Source organism: Balaenoptera physalus, assembly GCF_965194825.1.
Source record: "Balaenoptera physalus genome assembly, chromosome: 1".
Lineage (NCBI taxonomy): Eukaryota > Metazoa > Chordata > Mammalia > Artiodactyla > Balaenopteridae > Balaenoptera > Balaenoptera physalus.
This window is the reverse complement of record NC_138882.1, coordinates 176,073,207-176,092,832: the sequence shown is the minus strand read 5'-3', so window position 1 is coordinate 176,092,832 and position 19,626 is coordinate 176,073,207. Positions and strand designations below refer to the sequence as shown.

The window sequence follows — 19,626 nt, the reverse complement described above, 5'->3', positions numbered from 1 at the left end:
CTCATTGTTCTCTCTGGGCCTCAGTTTTGGGGGTTTTTTCCTTTTTATTTTTTATTTTTATGTTATTTTATTTTTTAATTTAATTTTATTTAATTTTTTGTACAGCAGGTTCTTATTAGCTATCTATTTCATACATATTAGTGTGTATATGTCTATCCCAATCTCCCAATTCATCACACCACCCCCCCGCCACTTTCCCCCCTTGGTGTCCATACTTTTGTTCTCTACATCTGTGTCTCTATTTCAGCCCTGCAAACCAGTTTATCTGTACCATTTTTCTAGGTTCCACATATATGCATTAATATACAATATTTGTTTTCTCTTTCTGACTTACTTCACTCTGTATGACAGTCTCTAGATCCATCCACATCTCTACAAATGACCCAATTTCGTTCCTTTTTATGGCTGAGTAATATTCTATTGCATATATGTACCACATCTTCTGTATCCATTCGTCTGTCAGTGGGCATTTAGATTGCCTCCATGACTTGGCTATTGTAAATAGTGCTGCAATGAACATTGGGGTGCATGTGTCTTTTTGAATTATGGTTTTCTCTGGGTATATGCCCAGTAGTGGGGTTGCTGGGTCATATGGTAATTCTATTTTCAGTTTTTTAAGGAACCTCCGTATTCTCCATAGTAGCTGTATCAATTTACATTCCCACCAACAGTGCAAGAGGGTTCCCTTTTCTCCACACCCTCTCCAGCATTTGTTGTTTGTAGATTTTCTGATGATGGCCATTCTGACTGGTGTGAGGTGATACCTCATTGTAGTTTTGATTTGCATTTCTCTAATAATTAGTGATGTTGAGCAGCTTTTCATGTGCTTCTTGGCTATCTGTAAGTCTTCTTTGGAGAAATATCTATTTAGGTCTTCTGCCCATTTTTGGATTGGATTGTTTGTTTTTTTAATATTGAGCTGCATGAGCTGTTTTTATATTTTGGAGATTAATCCTTTGTCCGCTGATTCGTTTGCAAATATTTTCTCCCATTCTGAGGGTTGTCTTTTTGTCTTGTTTGTAGTTTCCTTTGCTTTCCAAAAGCTTTTAAGTTTCATTAGGTCCCATTTGTTTATTTTTGTTTTTATTTCCATTACTCTAGGAGGTGGGTCACAAAAGATCTTGCTGTGATTTATGTCAAAGAGTGTTCTTCCTATGTTTTCCTCTAAGAGTTTTATAGTGTCCAGTCTTACATTTAGGTCTCTAATCCATTTTGAGTTTATTTTTGTGTGTGGTGTTAGGTAGTGTTCTTTTACATGTACCTGTCCAGTTTTCCCAGCACCACTTATTGAAGAGACTCTCTTTTCTCTGTTGTATATCCTTGCCTCCTTTGTCATAGGTTAGTTGACCATAGGTGCGTGGGTTTATCTCTGGGCTTTCTATCCTGTTCCATTGATCTATATTTCTGTTTTGTGCCAGTACCATATTGTCTTGATTACTGTAGCTTTGTTGTATAGTCTGAAGTCAGGGAGTCTGATTCCTCCAGCTCCATTTTTTTCCCTCAAGACTGCTTTGGCTATTTGGGACCTTTTGTGTCTCCATACAAATTTTAAGATTTTTTTGTCTAGTTCTGTAAAAAATGCCATTGGTAATTTGAGAGGGATTGCATTGAATCTGTAGATTGCTTTGGGTAGTATAGTCATTTTCACAATATTGATTCTTCAATCCAAGAACATGGTATATCTCTCCATCTGTTTGTATCATCTTTGATTTCTTTCATCAGTGTCTTATAGTTTTCTGAGTACAGGTCTTTTACCTCCTTAGGTAGGTTTATTCCTAGGTATTTTATTCTTTTTGTTGCAGTGGTGAATGGGATTGTTTCCTTAATTTCTCTTTCTGATCTTTTGTTGTTAGTGTATAAGAATGGAAGAGATTTCTGAGCATTAATTTTGTATCCTGCAACCTTACCAAATTCATTGATTAGCTCTAGCAATTTTCTGGTGGCATCTTTAGGATTCACTATGTATAGTATCACGTCATCTGTAAACAGTGACAGTTTTACTTCTTCTTTTCCAATTTGTATTCCTTTTCTTTCTTTTTCTTCTCTGATTGCCGTGGTTAGGACTTCCAAAACTATGTTGAATAATAGTGGTGAGAGTGGACATCCTAGTCTTGTTCCTGATCTTATAGGAAATGCTTTCAGTTTTTCACCATTGAGAATGATGTTTGCTGTGGGTTGGTCATATATGGCCTTTATTATGTTGAGGTAGGTTCCCTCTATGCCCACTTTCTGGAGAGTTTTTCTCATAAATGCGTGTTGAATTTTGTCAAAAGCTTTTTCTGCATCTATTGAGAGGATCATATGGTTTTTATTCTTCAATTTGTTAATATGGTATATCAGATTGATTGATTTGTGTATATTGAAAAATCCTTGCATCCCTGGGATAAATCCCACTTGATCATGGTGTATGATCCTTTTAATGTGTTGTTGGATTCTGTTTGCTAGTATTTTGTTGAGGATTTTTTGCATCTATATTCATGAGTGTTATCGGTCTGTAATTTTCTTTTGTTGTAATATCTTCGTCTGGTTTTGGTATCAGGGCGTTGGTGGCCTCATAGAATGAGTTTGGGAGTGTTCCTTCCTCTGCAATTTTTTGGAAGAGTTTGAGAAGGATGGGTGTTAGCTCTTCTCTAAATGTTTGATAGAATTCACTTGTGAAGCCATCTGGTCCTGGACTTTTGTTTGTTGGAAGATTTTTAATCACAGTTTCAATTTCATTACTTGTGATTGGTCTGTTCGTATTTTCTGTTTCTTCCTGGTTCAGTCTTGGAAGGTTATACCTTTCTAAGAATTTGTCCATTTCTTCCAGGTGGTCCATTTTGTTGGCATAGAGTTGCTTGTAGTAGTCTCTTAGGATGCTTTGTATTTCTGCAGTGTCCGTTGTAACTTCTCCTTTTTCATTTCTAATTTTATTGATTTGAGTCCTCTCCCTCTTTTTCTTGATGAGTCTGGCTGAAGGTTTATCAATTTTGTTTATCTTCTCAAAGAACCAGCTTTTAGTTTTATTGATCTTTGCTATTGTTTTCTTTGTTTCTATTTCATTTATTTCTGCTCTGATCTTTATGATTTCTTTCCTTCTACTAACTTTGGGTTTTGTTTGTTCTTCTTTCCCTAGTTCCTTTAGGTGTAAGGTTAGATTGTGTATTAGAGATTTTTCTTGTTTCTTAGGTAGGCTTGTATTGCTATAAACTTCCCTCTTAGAACTGCTTTTGCTACATCCCATAGGTTTTGGATCATCGTGTTTTCATTGTCATTTGTCTCTAGGTATTTTTTGATTTCCTCTTTGATTTCTTCAGTGATCTCTTGGTTATTTAGTAACGTATTGTTTAGCCTCCATGTGTTTGTGTTTTTCATGTTTTTTTTCCCATAATTGATTTCTAATCTCATAGTGTTGTGGTCAGAAAAGATGCTTGATATGATTTCAATTTTCTTAAATTTACCAAGGCTTGATTTGTGACCCAAGATGTGATCTATCCTGGAGAATTTTCTGTGCACACTTAAGAAGAAAGTGTAATCTGCTGTTTTTGGATGGAATGTTCTATAAATATCAATTAAATCTATCTGGTCTATTGTGTCATTTAAAGCTTGTGTTTCCTTATTAATTTCCTGTCTGGATGATCTGTCCATTGGTGTAAGTGAGGTGTTAATGTCCCCCACTATTATTGTGTTACTGTCGATTTCCTCTTTTATAGATGTTAGCAGTTGCCTTATGTATTGAGGTGCGCCTATGTTGGGTGCATATATATTTATAATTGTTATATCTTCTGCTTGGATTGATCCCTTGATCATTATGTAATGTCCTTCCTTGTCTCTTGTAACATTCTTTATTTTAAAGTCTATTTTATGTGATATGAGTATTGCTACTCCAGCTTTCTTTTGATATCCATTTGCATGGAATATCTTTTTCCATCCCCTCACTTTCAGTCTGTATGTGTCCCTAGGTCTGAAATGGGTCTCTTGTAGACAGCATATATATGGGTCTTGTTTTTGTATCCATTCAGCAAGCCTGTGTCTTTTGGTTGGAGCGTTTAATCCATTCACGTTTAAGGTAATTATCGATATGTATGTTCCTAGTACCATTTTCTTAATTGTTTTGGGTTTGTTTTTGTAGGTCCTTTTCTTCTCTTGTGTTTCCCACTTAGAGAAGTTCCTTCAGCATTTGTTGTAGAGCTGGTTTGGTGGTGCCGAATTCTCTTAGCTTTTGCTTGTCTGTAAATCTTTTGATTTCTCCATCGAATCTGAATGAGATCCTTGCCAGGTAGAGTAATCTTGGTTGTAGGTTCTGCCCTTTCATCATTTTAAATATATTGTGCCACTCCCTTCTGGCTTGTAGAGTTTCTGCTGAGAAATCAGCTGTTAACCTTTTGGGAGGTCCCTTGTATGTTGTCATTTTTCCCTGTTGCTTTCAATAATTTTTCTTTGTCTTTAATTTTGTCAGTTTGATTACTATGTGTCTCAGCGTGTTTCTCCTTGGGTTTATCCTGCCTGGGACTCTCTGCACTTCCTGGACTTGGGTGGCTATTTCCTTTCCCATGTTAGGGAAGTTTTCGACTATAATCTCTTCAAATATTTTCTCGGGTCCCTTCTCTCTCTCTTCTCCTTCTGGGACCCCTATAATGTGAATGTTGGTGTGTTTAATGTTGTCCCAGAGGTCTCTTAGGCTGTCTTCATTTCTTTTCATTCTTTTTTCTTTATTCTGTTCCACGGCAGTGAATTCCACCTTTCTGTCTTCCAGGTCACTTATCTGTCTTCTGCCTCAGTTATTCTGCTACTGTTTCCTTCTAGTGTATTTGTCATTTCAGTTATTATATTGTTCATCTCTGTTTGTTTGTTCTTTAATTCTTCTAGGTCTTTGTTAAACATTTCTTGCATCTTCTTGATCTTTGCCTCCATTCTTTTTCCGAGGTCCTGGATCATCTTCACTATCATTATTCTGAATTCTTTTTCTGGAAGGTTGCCTATCTCCACTTCATTTAGTTGTTTTTCTGGGGTTTTATCTTTTTCCTTCATCTGGTACAAAGTCCTCTGCCTTTTCATTTTGTCTGTTTTTCTGTGAATGTGGTTTTCCTTCCACAGGTTGCAGAATTATAGTTCTTCTTGCTTCTGCTGTCTGGGCCTAAGTTTTTTTACCTGTAAGATGGAGATAATAACACCAACCTGACAGAGGTGTTAGGAGAAGTAAATAAAACAGTGGATATGAAGGTTGTTTGTCAACTGCAGTGTACTAGAGGAACATACATTTCTTTATTATATTATAACAAAATGTATATAATCATAATGTAATAGGATGAAACAGGTCTTTACTTCAACATATTCAGACAAACATACAAGAATTACTTAAATCCCATTACCCTTATGCTTAGGAAAAGTGACATAGAAAATCCAATCATTTAGAACAGGTAGGCTCTAGGAAATGAAAACAAGTAAGGACAATATGGAGATTATATTCTACGTGATGAAATATATCCTATCATAGTGAATAAAAACTTGAAAGGTGTCTTGGATTCAGCTTCCATTTTTGAAACACCTGCTCTGTCCTAGACTTGTTTTTTTTTTTTTTTTTAAACATTTAATTTTTTTTTTTTTAAAGACTTATTTATTTATTTATTTATTTATTTTTGGCTGTGTTGAGTCTTTCGTGTCTGTGCGAGGGCTTTCTCTAGTTGCGGCGAGCGGGGGCCACTCTTCATCGCAGTGCGCGGGCCTCTCACTGTCGCGGCCTCTCATGTTGCGGAGCACAGGCTCCAGACACGCAGGCTCAGTAGTTGGGGCTCACGGGCTTAGTTGCTCCGCGGCATGTGGGATCCTCCCAGACCAGGGCTCGAACCCGTGTCCCCTGCATTGGCAGGCAGATTCTCAACCACTGCGCCACCAGGGAAGCCCTAGACTTGTTTTTAAAACTGTAGTTTATTAAGCTCTTGCCGTGTGCAGAGCCATGTGCTAAACAGTTGCCATAACTACCTCCTTTGATCCAGATAATGCTATTAACCCATTTACAAATTGGAAAACTGAGGCTCAGCAAAGGGACACAGGACTGTTAAATTATCTCATTTGGGACTTCGCTGGTGGTCCAGTGGGTCAGATTCTGCACTCCCAATGCAGAGAGCCTGGGTTCGATCCCTGGTCAGGGAACTAAATCCCACATGCATGCCACAAGTGAGTCTGCATGCCGCAGCTAAGAAGCCCACACGCCACAAGGAAGATCCTGCGTGCAGCAACTAAGACCCAGTGCAGCCTAAATAAATAAAATAAATATATATATTTTTTAACCGCAAAAAAAAAATCTCACTTGGCCTCATGCATTCCTGCATGTTGAGTGTGTTGGTCCCCATTTTATGGATAGAAAACCTGAAGCCGAGTGAAGAGAAATGACATACTCCAGGTCATGGAGCTCCCAATGTATCCAGGCTCTGGGAAATGAACCTGGAGGTGTGCTTGGGGGATAAAAGCCGCTTAACCATGAAACTTGATTGTGGATATTTGAGAGCTGAATGACAAAAATAATAAAAGTAAGAACAGTGATCCGTCATGGAGCACTTGCCCTGTGCAAAGTCCATTAGATACACTGTATGCCGTAATAGGGTTCTGTCATTATCTCTGTTTGTGGATGAGGAAACAGGCTCAGGAGGATCCTACTTGTCCAAGGCCACCCAGCTGGCTAGTGTCAGGCCTTAATCAAAGGCCAGTTCTTATCTGCTACACAGTACTGGTATCAAAGAATGAAGCTATGGGGCTAGGACACTTCATTCCCTGCCCTGCTCTGCTCCAACTCCTTCCAGCCCAGGTAGGGTGAGAGCAGCCCCAGGGCAGCCAAGGGTACCTCCCTTCCCTGCCCTCCTGCAGCTCAGCCCACCTGGTTGAGGCCCAGTGACTCCACTGCTCCAGGATCCCAGAGCCCTGTAAGACTTTGAGTCCAGTCTCTGGAAAGGGGAATCTATCCGGCAAACTGTGCATCATCCATCTGCCCTACCAGGTGCCAGTCTCAGCCCTTGAAGGAACAGGGAGACTGGATTCCTGGGCAGGCCTAAGGAGCCAAAGGCCTCAGAAGTCAGGCTCTGAGCTGGGAGACCATCAGGAAGGGCTTCAGCAGACTCAGAGTAAGAGAAAGGATGAATGGGGGTGCCTGAGCTGTCTGGAACACATTCTTGTCTTTTCCCCAAAACAAGTGCTTCCATTCACTGGAGGCAGCAAAGCAGTGAGACACATGAGTGTATTTTGCCTGGGTTTACATCTTAGTTCTACCACTTACCAGCAAGTTATGTAACCTCTCTGGACATCTATCTCCTCCACTCTAAAACAGGTTAATAATACCCATGATATAGGGTTGGCATAAGGAGTAAATGAAATAATACATGTGACGTGCTCACAGAGCCTGGCATAGAGTGACAGCTTGATAAATGCCAACTATCACTCTGTTTCAACTCTTTACTCCCTCCCTTTGCCAATGGGTGAGGAAAATAAAGGCTTGTAGTAAGCCCCCAAATTTTGAGATGGTTTGTTACACAGCATCATTGAAGCAAAATTCCTGACTCATACACATAGTGAAGCCGGAATTCAAACCCAGGGAATCTGACTCAAGACCACAATCTCAACCATGCCTGGTGCATTGGGAGTGCAATGCAGAAGGGACTGATTTCTTACAGAGATTCACTGCCACTTGGGGTGAGTCTTAGAGGATGAGGAGGAGTTCACCAAGCCATGAGGAGGGGAGAGAACTTTCCAGGCAGAGGGAACAGCATGTGCAAAGGTGCAGAGGTGTGAGTGGTGGGGTAAGTTTAAAGAATCAGGTTCTGGGCCTGAAATATAGGAGACCTGGTGACAACAGATGACATTAGAAAGGTAGGGAGAGGCTAGAATGCAGAGAGCCTCACCAAGATGGGAGGGCTTTACTGTGAAGGCAATGCGGAGATTGGAGTTAGAGATTAGAGAGAGCGTTTTTTTCTGGAGGGAGTTGGGTAGGATGGGGTGGCTTTCCTCTCACTTCAAGCCTGGTGAGGGGGCTTCAGGGAGACCAGTCAGAGAGATGGAGGGCACCCCCTGGGACTCCGTGGCCTGGTATCTGACTCTTGCCCAAGAATCCCAAAGGGATTAGTAGTAGCAGAAAATAACGCAGTGGTGGGAAGGAACTTCACTCCTGCATGCTCAGGTCATGGGTCGGTGCTGCCCCCAGACCAGAACTGGGCAACAGGGGAGAGTCAGCCTGGGGCGACCTTAGATCCAGCCCAGAGAGGTCTCCAGAAGTGGCCACCAAGAGCAAGACTTCCAGGAAAGAGGCCCCACCCCCAAGAAGAAAGAGTCAGCTTTAAACCCCTGCCAAACCTGGAGAGCGAGAAAACTAGCTCAAGACAGGGCAGTTAAGTCACACCCTTCCTGACCCTATAACCTTCCCTGCTCCCTCCCTCCCGTGGGGGAGGGGGGTCAGAGCCACTGTGGGCAGTGGCGGGAGGGGTGCAGGCTCAAAAGGCAGAAATAGAGAAGCCAGGCATGGCGCCACCATGGCTCCTTTCCTACTCCAAACTCAAGCTGCCAACTCATTCCCACCTCTTCACCTTTGCACTTGATGTTCCTTCTGCCTGGAGCTCACTTTGCCCCAGACAGGACCTATTACATAATTTCTGGGGTCCTGTACAAAATGAAAATGCAGGGCTTTGTTCAAAAATTAAGAATGTCAAGATAGCAACAGTAGAGTGTTAAACCAAGCGTGGGACCCTTCTGAGCGCAGGGCCCCGTGTAACTGCATAGGTCCCAAGGCCGTGAAACTGGGCCTGGCTCCAAACAGCTGAACTTCTGGCCACCCCTTCCTTCACATCTCTGTTTAAACGTCACCTTATCAGAGAGGCTTTCCCTGACCACCTATATAAACTGATACCCGGCACCCACTGGCACCCCCATCCTACCAGGTACCTCTGATAACCCTTTCCAGCCTCATTTTCCTTCTGGGCACTCAGCACCCCTGCCATACCGATGACCCCAGAGGTCATCAGTCCTGCCTGGCCACCGCTCTTTCCCCAGGACTGGAACAGTTCCTGACACACAGTAGGTGCTCAACAGAGATTAAGGGAATGGAGGGAGGGAAGAAAAGAGGGAGGAAGGGGGGAAGGAAAGAAGATGTCTTCACCCATGGAGCAAGCCTGGGCTGGGGGAGAGGAAATCTTTGAATGGTCTGAAGTTGCGACTCTCCACTCTTTCAAAGTACTGAAACTGTTTCGTGACTTAACAGTGATTGGAAACTTTTAAAATCTGAGAGCGTCCAGTGAAGTCATGGAATCTGCTCTCAGTTTCAACCAAGGGACAGCTGCAGAAAGTGTCTAAACAGGCAGTGGGGGTAAAAGACAAAGCTGTTTTCTTTTTTTTTTGGCCACGCCGCACAGCATGTGGGATCTTAGTTCCCCCACCAGGGATCAAACCCATGCGCCCTGCAGTGGAAGCAGCACGGAGTCTTAACCACTGGACCGCCAGGGAAGTCCCCCAAAGCTGTTTTCTTCGGTACATTATTTGCCTGTGTGCAAGGATTTTTGTAAGATGAAGTCCTAGAAGCAGAATTATCAGGTCAAAGGGGATTCTGATAGATATCACTGGAGTGCACGTCTTCACATTGGATTAATTTACACTCCTGCCAACAGAGTGTGCTATCAAACCTTTTGCTCTTTGCCACCCTGCTATGCGAAACATGGAAACTTGGTTTTCTTTTACTTCACATTTCTCCTATTATGAGTGAGGCTGAATATCCATTAAAACACATTGTGATATTGTGATTTATTATAAGAAATATATGTTTGGTCTTTGGCCCCGTTTCTGGCACCGAGCTCCTGAAACCCTTGTAATTTCCTCTGTTATGAGAACACTAAGAGCATCTCTTGTTCTAAAATTTGTCTTTGACCCTGTTCCTGACACAGGGCCCCTAAAACCCTCATAAATTCCTAAGTGATAAGAACACTAGGAACATCTTTTGTTCTATTAAGGTGACTCTGGGTGGGCTCCTGGATGGCTCCTGGATGGGGGCTTGTAGCCAGAAAAACCAAACCGTGATTAGAAGCTTAGAATTTTCAATTTTCACTCTGTGTATCTCTTCATCTGGCTGTTCATCTGTATCCTTTATCATATCCTTTAATAAACTGGTAAATGCCAGTAAGTATTTCCCTGAGTTCTGTGATCCACCTTAGCAAATTAATCAGATCCAAGGAGGGGGTTGTTGGAACCTCCGATCTATAGCTGGTTGGTCAGAAGCACAGGTGATAACCTGAGCTTGCAACTGGCATCTGAAGTGGGGGAAAGGGTTAGTCTTGTGGGACTGAGCTCTTAAACCTGTGGAATCTGACATTGTCTCTGGGTAGAAAGTGTCAAAATTGAGTTGAATTCTCAGAAGCCCTGCTGGGTCTGAGAATTGCTCAGTGTTGTGTGGGAAGTTCCCCCCGCCCCCAACTCAGACATTGGAATCAGGTCCAGGAATCCAAAAAACACATTTAAAAGAGAAACATTTCACCCCAAATCCTCTCCTCTAACACTCTAACTGACTTTAATTTCCCTAAGTTTACAGCCCATTTTCAGACATTGTTTTTCATAGTTTTAGAGAAGACAGAATTTCATGTTCTGCCCTTTAGTTTCATTCATCTTTTTCAACAAACATTTATCCATATACTAGTCAGGATGAGCTAGGTTATGCCACAGTAACAACAACAATATCTCAGCAGTGTAAAGCAGGTTGTATTTCTTGTTTACTCTACATGTCCATTGGCAGTGTCTCTACTCCTTATCCTCATTCCAGGGCCAGGCTGATGGAGCAGCCTTGAGGTGCACCCGGCCACCTCTGCAGAGGTTAAAGTATGGTAAGTTGCACACTGGCTCTTAAAGTTTCTGCTGACGTATAGGACATCCTTTCCCGTTTCATTGGTTAAAGCAAGTCACAGGGCCACAATTAACTTCAAGGGGTGGGGAAGTACAACAGGAGAAGAAACAAATATTTGGTGGCCGGCATGAGTGGCTACCACACGGAGTGTCTAGTCTGTGTCTGGCTGTCTGCTCAGTCCCAGGAAAAGGGAGATGAATTCAGTGTTGTCCTTACCCTCTACATTCTCCATGGTCAGAATGATCCTTCTGGGGGAAACACATAACAACCACTTTTAATAATCCCAGAATATCTCATCAGTAGAACAGACAATCATTTGCTCAATCATTTATCAAAAGCCTACTCAGGATATTTCTATTTTCCTTGCTTTCTCTTTTTCTTTCAGCATTAAAACAACATTGCACATGGAAACAACCTAAGTATTTATCAGTGGATGAATAGATTAAGAAAATGTGGCATACACACACACACACACACACACACACACACACACACACACACAATGGAATATTATTTAGCCATAAAAAAGAATGAAATCTTGCCATTTGCAACAACATGGATGGACCTCGAGGTGGTATGCTAAGTAAAATCAGTCAGACAGAGAAAGACACATACTGTATGACCTCACTTATGTGGAATCTAAAACAACAACAACAACCAAAAAAACCGAGCTCATTGATACAGAGGACAGATTGGTGCTTGCCAGAGGTGGGGGGTAGGAGATGGATGAAATGGGTAAAGCAGGTCAAAAGGTACAAATGTTCAGGTATAAAATAAATAAGTCATGGGGATGTAATGTATAGCATGGTGACTATAGTTAATAATAATGTATTGGCTATTTGAAAGTTGCCAAGAGAATAAATCTTAAAAAGTTCTCACCATAAGAAAAAAATTTTGTACTTATGTATGTATGGTGACAAGATGTTAAGTAGACTTATGGTGATCAGTTTGAAATATATACAAATACTGAATCATTATGTTGTATGCCCAAAACTAATATAATGTTAGATGTCAATTATACCTCAATATAATATATAAATAAATATAAATATAAATAAAATAAAATAACATTGCACATAATCACATCAAAAGGAAGTAAACACTGAGGAATAAAAATAGTGCAAGACTTGTACAATGAAATCTACAAAATATTGCTGAAAGAAATTTTAAAATATATAAATATATGGAGAGACAAACTATATTCATGGAATGGAAGATTCAGTATTGTTAAGATAGCAGTTCTCCCCAAATTGATCTATATATTCACTTCAATCCCTATCAAACTCCCAGCAGACTTTTTTTTGCAGAAATTGGCAAGCTGGTCCTGATCCAGCCTCCAAAGCTGATCCTAAAATATGAAAATGCATTGGACACAAAATAAGCAAAACAATTCTGAAAAAGAAGAATAAAGTGGAGGATTTATACTTCATAATTTCAAAATATACTATCAAACCACTTAACCAAAACACTGTGGTACTGGCATAAGAATAGATTTCAAAATATACTATCAAACCACATAAACAAAACACTGTAGTACTGGCATAAGAATAGATATAGAGATCAATGGAATAACATTGAGAGTCCAGAAATAAACCTTCACATTTATGATAAATTAACTAAAAAAAAAAGATAAGTCAGACTGGGAGAAAAATATTCCTAAACATCACGTATCTGCTAATGAACTTGTATCTAGGATATACAAAGAACTCTTACAACTAAATAAAAAAGATAAATAATTCAATTTTTAAATGGACAAAGTATTTGAATAGATATTTCACCACAGAGGATTTATGAATGGCGAATAAGCACATGAGAAGATGCTTAGGATCTTTAGTCACTGTAGGAATGCAAATCCAAACCACAAGAAGTTACCACTTCACGCCTACCGGAATGGCTATAATTTAAAAGAAAGGAAACAACAAGTGTCAGGATGTGAAGAAATTGGAACACTGTTCATACACAGCTGATGGGAATATAAAAATGATACAGCCGCTTTGGAAAACAATGTGCAGTTCCTCAAAGAGTTACACATAGAGTTATCTATCATATGACCCAGCAATTTCATTCCTAGGAGTCTATCCAAGAGAATTGAAAACATATGTCTACATAAAGACTTATGTGGAGGGCTTCCCTGGTGGCGCAGTGGTTGAGAGTCTGCCTGCCAATGCAGGGGACACGGGTTCGAGCCCTGGTCTGGGAAGGTCCCGCATGCCGCGGAGCGGCTGGGCCCGTGGGCCACAGCTGCTGAGCCTGCGCGTCTGGAGCCTGTGCTCCGCAGCAGGAGAGGCCGCGACGGTGAGAGGCCCGCGCGCCGCGATGAGGAGTGGCCCCCGCTTGCCACAGCTGGAGAAAGCCCTCGCACAGAGGCGAAGACCCGACACAGCCAAAAATAAATAAGTAAAATAAAGAATTATTAAAAAAAAAAAAAAAAAAAAGACTTATGTGGAAATGGGAATTTCCAAAGACATATGGGAATTCCCTGGCAGTCCAGTGGTTAGGACTTGACACCTTCACTGCTGAGAGTGTGGGTTCAACCCCTGGTCGGGGAACTAAGATCCTGCAAGCCGCACGGCATGGCCAAAAGAAGAAGAAGAAAAAAAAACTTATACAAAAATGTTCAAGGAAGCATTTTCCAAAAGTGGAAACAACCCAAACATCTATCGATGATGAAAAGATAAATAAAATGTAGTATATCCATACAATTGAATACTGCTTGGCCATAAAAATGAATGAAGTACTGATACACGGTACAACATGGATGAACCTCAGAAACACCGTGCTCAGTGAAAGAAGCCAGATGCAAAAAACACATACTGCACGATTCCATTTATATGAAATGTCTAGAAAAGGTAAATCTGTAAGACAGAAAACAGATTAGTGGTTTCCAGGGCTGGGGGTGGGAATAGGCATGAGATATCTCTTTAGGATGATCGAATGTCCTAAAATTAGATTGTGGTGATGGTTGTACCCCTCTATAAACTCACTAAAAGTCATTGAATTATACCCTTCACAGAGGTAAATTTTATGGTATGTAAATTTTGTCTCAATAAAACTGTTTAAAATAACATTGTAATTAACCTCTAAACAACAAATTTAAAGACTGTTTTATTTCCTCACTATCAGAGGAGATCATTTTTCAGCTTGCTGCCTGGCTTCCTGAGGCCCACCTGAGTTTGTTTCAGACTTTGGGCTTAGGACACACTTAATTTTCCTGCTTAAAACTACGAGACCTCAGGTGTTTTTACAGACTGGCAAAGTCTGGCAGGGCCATTTAAAAACAGAGGCATTTCACAGCTAGAGAAACTGAGGCTCAGAGAAATAAAGGGCCTTGCCAAGGCAGCACAGGAATCTGCAACAGCTCCATCCATGCCCAGCACAGACTGGCTTCATAATACAAACACCAGGGCAGCCGGTCGCTGATCAAGCTGGACTCAGCCTGGCACTGGCAGTCCCATGGTTCGTTCCTGCAGGCGCCCCTTTAATTTCTCTGAAGACCCTTGTTCCTGCTCGAGATGCTCCTGTACCCTTTCCCTCTTGGGTGTACAAGCGCAGTCTCATTTTCTGAGTCACAAAAAGTCCAGTCCTGTTTTCCATTAAAATCTTCAGGTTCTTTTTGGTCTAAAGCTTCCCCTCTCTGACAGCTCGGAGGAAGAGATAGAAGTAGGAGAGTTATTCTTTGCCTGGCATGGTTGCAATTGGACTTTGGTGCTTCTGAGCATGGCAGGTACCCACATGCAGATTCTGTCCTCATGGGACGCTTTTGTGGGTTCCCAAGAGAAAGCCCCACCGAGGACTTCATGCTGCATCCCAGGCAGGGTGGTGGCACTCTCCAGCTGACCCCTTATGACCCCCACCCCTCCACTTCTGCCTTCCCCATGCACCTCTCCACTGCAGGTGCCTTGCCCTGGGAGGAAGCCCCTTGGGCAGGGTCACAGCCACCTTCCTTCCTAAGGCTCCATTTCTCCCACCCACAGAAACAGTCACAGTTGCCCACCATCTGGGCAAGAGCAGCCTGTTCCTACAGGAACTGGATGGGGAGCTGCTGGGCCCTCTACATGTATTAGGTGTGGTGTGCGCCAAGGACAAAAAACAAGGTAAACTCAAAGGGCCAATATTGCCGGGACAAAAACCTACAGGACTCCTATCACTCTGTCACAATGTGACCATTGCAATGTCCCAGAGCCCTCCCAAGCAGCATGCCCTGTCCCTTTCCCATCCATATAAGGAAAGACATTTGCCCTGTTTTTCTCCCGCTCAGCACACTGAAAGTATACGTACTCTGCCCAGTCAGCAGATGACTTACAGGTTCCCTGGCTATAAAAGCAGACAAGCAACCCATGCTCATTATCGACTTTCTCTGGCTACCAGGAATTCGGCCCGCTGTTCTTGCAGTGACCCTTTCACTTTAATAAACTCTATCTTCCTTACATTCTGCCTTGTGTCTGGAAATTCTTTTCCAACCCGTGCTTGGACCACGACATTAGGTAGTATATTTGAGCTTTACAGCAAACTATAAGGTAGGCATTTTCACCCCTCACTCAACCTCCCTTCATAGCTGAGTAAACTAAGACCCAGAAACAGCAAATAGAACTGGCTAGAATTAGAATTCAGGTTTGCCTGACACCAAAGCCATTTTCTTTCTTCCACATCAAAGATCTTCTTGGCCAGACTGAGGTCGTCGCTATCACTAATAGCAAATATTTAATGATCACCTGGTGCTGGTGAGGCAGGTCAGACGACACAGTCTAGTCAGACGACACAGTCTATTCAGACTGGAAGCCCAGAGTTGGGCAAAGGGCAGGAGCAGGCGGGAGAGAGATTTGCTCAGCTGAGGTCTGGCTTGAGGCCCAGGCCCATGCAACAGAAAGTAGATCTGGAAGAAAAAATATATATACTGTATCACCAGCTAATCTTCAACCTCGGGGCCAAGGGACAGGAGGTGGAGGTGCTATTAATCAAGGCCAAAACCGTGGCTTCCAAACTTTGCTGCAATGGAATCACCCAGGGATCTTTAAAAAAATACTGAAGACTGGACCCCACCCCCAGACGTTCTAATCTAATTGATACGGGGAGCAACCAGGGCATCAGGATTTTTAAATGTGTGGCAAAGTTGGTGGCAGGGACAGGGTGTAGAGTGGAGGGGCAGGGAGCCCTGGAGGTCTCACAGGAGGAAGTGGCAATGACATAACCTCAAGTCCTGAGGTTCCAGGGTGGGGAGCTCAGGGCCCAGGGCACTGGGCTGGCCGGAAGTGGCCCTCAGGAAAGATTAGCTAGAGGACGGTGGGAGGGAAAGGCAGGAGGGAGGGAAGGAGTGGAAGAGAAGAGAAGCAAAAACCCAGGCAGAGCAGTAAGTTTGAGTCCATTGTCTGTCACTAACTTTCTGTGTGACCTGGGACAAATTGCTTCCCTCCTCTGGGCCTCAGTTTCTCCATCTTGAAAAGGAGGGAATTGAACTTGATGATGGCTAAAGGTCCCTCTGGCTCCAGGGTTGGAGGACGCCCGAGGCCCCAGCAGGCTGGGCCTAGTGTGAGATAAGCCCAGATGGAGTTCCAGATCTGCAGATCTGTAAAGGATGTTGCACACCAGTCTGGGCTGGGGCAGGTTTAGAGGTCCATGAGATTGGTCCTCCCCTGGCCCCTCCCTGGGCTCCTGGGCCACTCCGTCAGGCTGCCAGACATGGTTCATGGAAATTTCCTCTCAGCCTCTCTAGCCAAGCTCAGGGAACTTGGTTATTGTTCCAGTTTCTAATGGAAATTTCCACTATCCCTCTGACAGCTGGTGGGAGACACAGTGCCTTGGAGCTGGAGACACAGAGAGGTCACGGCAGTGGTGGTGGGGGACAAACACCTGGTTATAGGCCACACAGGCTTTGTCAGTGGCCCAGGCATCTTCCTTCAACAAGTATTTGTGGAGCACCTCACCTACTGTGTGCTGGGCCCTATTCCAGGTGCCAGGGACTCAGGACAGGACGGACTCAGGACTGGACAGACACTTGTCTCCTAATAGGGGGAAGAGAATATACATAGATACTGTGAATACAATGAGGCAGGGTAAGGAAAAGGCTGTGATGCTGGGGGCAGGGTTGGGAGGGTGACCAAAGAAGGCCTTGCTGTGGATAAGGCGACATTTGTGTGATTATCAGGGGAACAGCAAGTACTATAGTCCCCGGTTATCCGCAGTTTCCCTTACCTCAGTTTCAGTTACCCACCACAACCACAGCCAGAAAATATTCATTGGAAATTTACAAAAGTAAACAATTCTGAGTCACATGATGAAATCTTGTGCGGTCCGGCTCCATCCTGCCCGGGCCGAGAATCATCCCTTTGTCCAGTGCATCCCGCCCGTTACTCACTCAGTAACCAGCTGGGTTACCAGAACGACTGTCAGCAGTCGCAGTGTTTGTGTTCAAGCAGCCATTATTTTACTAAATAATGGCCCCAAAGCACAAGAGTAGTGATGCTGGCAATTCGGATACGCCAAAGAGAAGAGTAAAGTTTTTCTTTAAGTGAAAGGGTGAAAGTTGTGGACTTAACAAGGAAAGAAAATAAATTCTATGCTGAGGTTGACCGAATCGTCTATCCATGAAATTGTGAAGAAGGTAAAGAAATTCGAGCTAGTTTTGCCGTCATGCTTCAAATTACAAAAGTTACGGCCACTGTACACAGTGAATGCTTAGTTAAGATGGAAAAGGCATTAAATTTGTACAATAAGAAATTTTGAGAGGGAGCCAGAGAGAGACCACATTCACATAACTTATTACAGTATACTGTTATAACTGTTCTATTTTATTATTGTTGTTAATCTCTTACCGTGCCTAACTTATAAATTAAACTTTATCATAAGTATGTATGTATACATAGGATAAAGGAAAAAACATCACATACGTAGATAGGGTTTGGTACTATCTGCGGCTTCAGGCATCCACCGGGAGTTTTGAAACATATCCCCCACGGATAAGGGGGGACTGCTGTACAAAAGCCCTGAAGCAGGGCCTTGGCTGGCCTGCTGAGGACAGCAGGGGAAGAGAAGAAGGTGATGGGATCAGAGAGTTTCCTGCCAGGCATCTGGACCTCTCTTTGCCAGGGGCGACCTCCTGACCATCAGAAGCTCATGGCCCTTCTAGGGGAAGGAGGAGGAGGACACAGCAGGGCCGTCTCCTGCTCCAGGTCCAGGGTGACGTAGCACTGCGTCCCCTCAACGTCAAGCACCAGTTCCCTCCCAGCTGTGGTAGTGAAGCCATAACCTCTTTCTGTCAGGATCTCTATGAGGTCATCTCTCAAGTCACTGTTGGCCAAGCCCAGATGCTGGTGGGGGGCAGGGCTAGCCCTCACTATTGGGGACTGTGTGGGTGGCACCACTCCCGAGTCCACATCCATCCCGGTGGCATGAACAGAGGCTGCCGGGAGGGCACCACCTGGGCAGCGGCACACGTGGGGCGGGGTGCAGGGGTGACCAGACGTCTCACACCCCACCTAGGTCATCCTCTCTCTTGGTCTTAGAGTTTGGTGAAGCTTTGGTGAAGGGAGCAGGGTATTCCTCGGGGCAACTTGAAGCCGTGGGACAGGGCATGATGCCAGGTCTTCCTCCATGTCAGCCCAGGTCAACGGGGGGCCCTTCAGGGTCAGGACGCTGTTCTTGCTCTGAGTTCATCGCTCACACATCTGTCCTGTCCCATGTTCCCCATGACACTCTGGGGGCATCATTCCCGCTAAAGCCAGCTTTGCACATGCCAGAGTCGCTGAGGGTGAAGGGCTGGATGAGCGTGGCAGTTGCTTCTTCCATGTTGATGTAGCTGAGGTGGCAAAGGCATCGGGCAGAGCGCTGGGGTGGAGAACTTGACTCCAGAGGGTCATGGGACTGCCTTCGAGAACACACTGTAGAGGGGCCGGGGCAGCATTTGTGGGGGGCTGGTGTGGAGGCTCCCGTAGAGATCCCATAGAGTGATGGTGCTGGCCCAGTCATGGGAGTCATGGAGGAGGAGGTGAGAGAAGTGGTGTCCCGCATCCAAGTGTCAGCTCATTCAACCGTCCCCTCCCTGCACGGAGCCCCATAGTTATCATTCTTTCTTCCATGGGTTCATTCCAGCAACAAGTGTTTATGGGTTGCCCAGACAAATCTGACCTGGACCCACCCTGCTCACCACCCATCGGTGGCTCCCCAGTGGCTACCAAATCAAGTCCAAACTCCTTGTCCTGGCTGACAACGCCTTGCGTGGCCTCCCAGCCTCGTGCCTCCCTACTGCCCCTCCATCCACAGTCCAGTCACCCCCACGTGTTGCCACCTCGCCTCTCTCAGCCCTCCACATGATGCTCCCTTTGTCTGAAATACCCACCGCTGTTTTTTTTCACCTGCTTCTCCTCTGGGACTCAGCTCAGGTGTGAACTCCTCCATGAAGTCCTCCCTGACTGGTCGCCACTACCTCGATCTGACTTTGTTGCCCTTTTCTGTGCTTCTGTTGACTCTTCTGATACCAACACCCAGTACACTGTGACTCCTATTAACTGCCTGTCCTAGTGTGTTGTTCTGTGACTTGTCTTGCATTCCTAGCACTCATTACAAAGAAATCCACTTGAAAAATGGGACGAATGAATGAAGGGTGCCTGGACTAGACAGACGAACAAGAGACACAGTCCCCGCCCAAAGCAAGGAGAAAGGGGAAATCAGGAAATGGTTTGTCAAACAATGACCAAAAGGGGTGTAGGGAAAAGGGGCCACGAGGTTGCCCAGGGGGGCAATGAGTGCAGTGGAGTTTCTGAAGTCAGAAAGTCCTGGGTTCAAAT

At 43.9% G+C, this 19,626-nt stretch overlaps 2 long non-coding RNA genes across 2 annotated transcripts; both read right to left on the bottom strand.

Moving 5' to 3' along the window:
- Window positions 1–1,146: 1,146 nt before the first annotated feature.
- On the bottom strand, window positions 1,147–6,240 carry LOC309647185. The gene is made up of 2 exons (XR_014255854.1): window positions 5,873–6,240; window positions 1,147–5,527 (listed from the first exon to the last, which is right to left on the bottom strand). It is a non-coding gene; the product is annotated as an uncharacterized lncRNA (long non-coding RNA).
- A 3,101-nt stretch (window positions 6,241–9,341) lies between these two features.
- On the bottom strand, window positions 9,342–18,062 carry LOC309647184. The gene is made up of 3 exons (XR_014255853.1): window positions 16,224–18,062; window positions 15,559–15,719; window positions 9,342–11,094 (listed from the first exon to the last, which is right to left on the bottom strand). It is a non-coding gene; the product is annotated as an uncharacterized lncRNA (long non-coding RNA).
- Window positions 18,063–19,626: the final 1,564 nt, after the last annotated feature.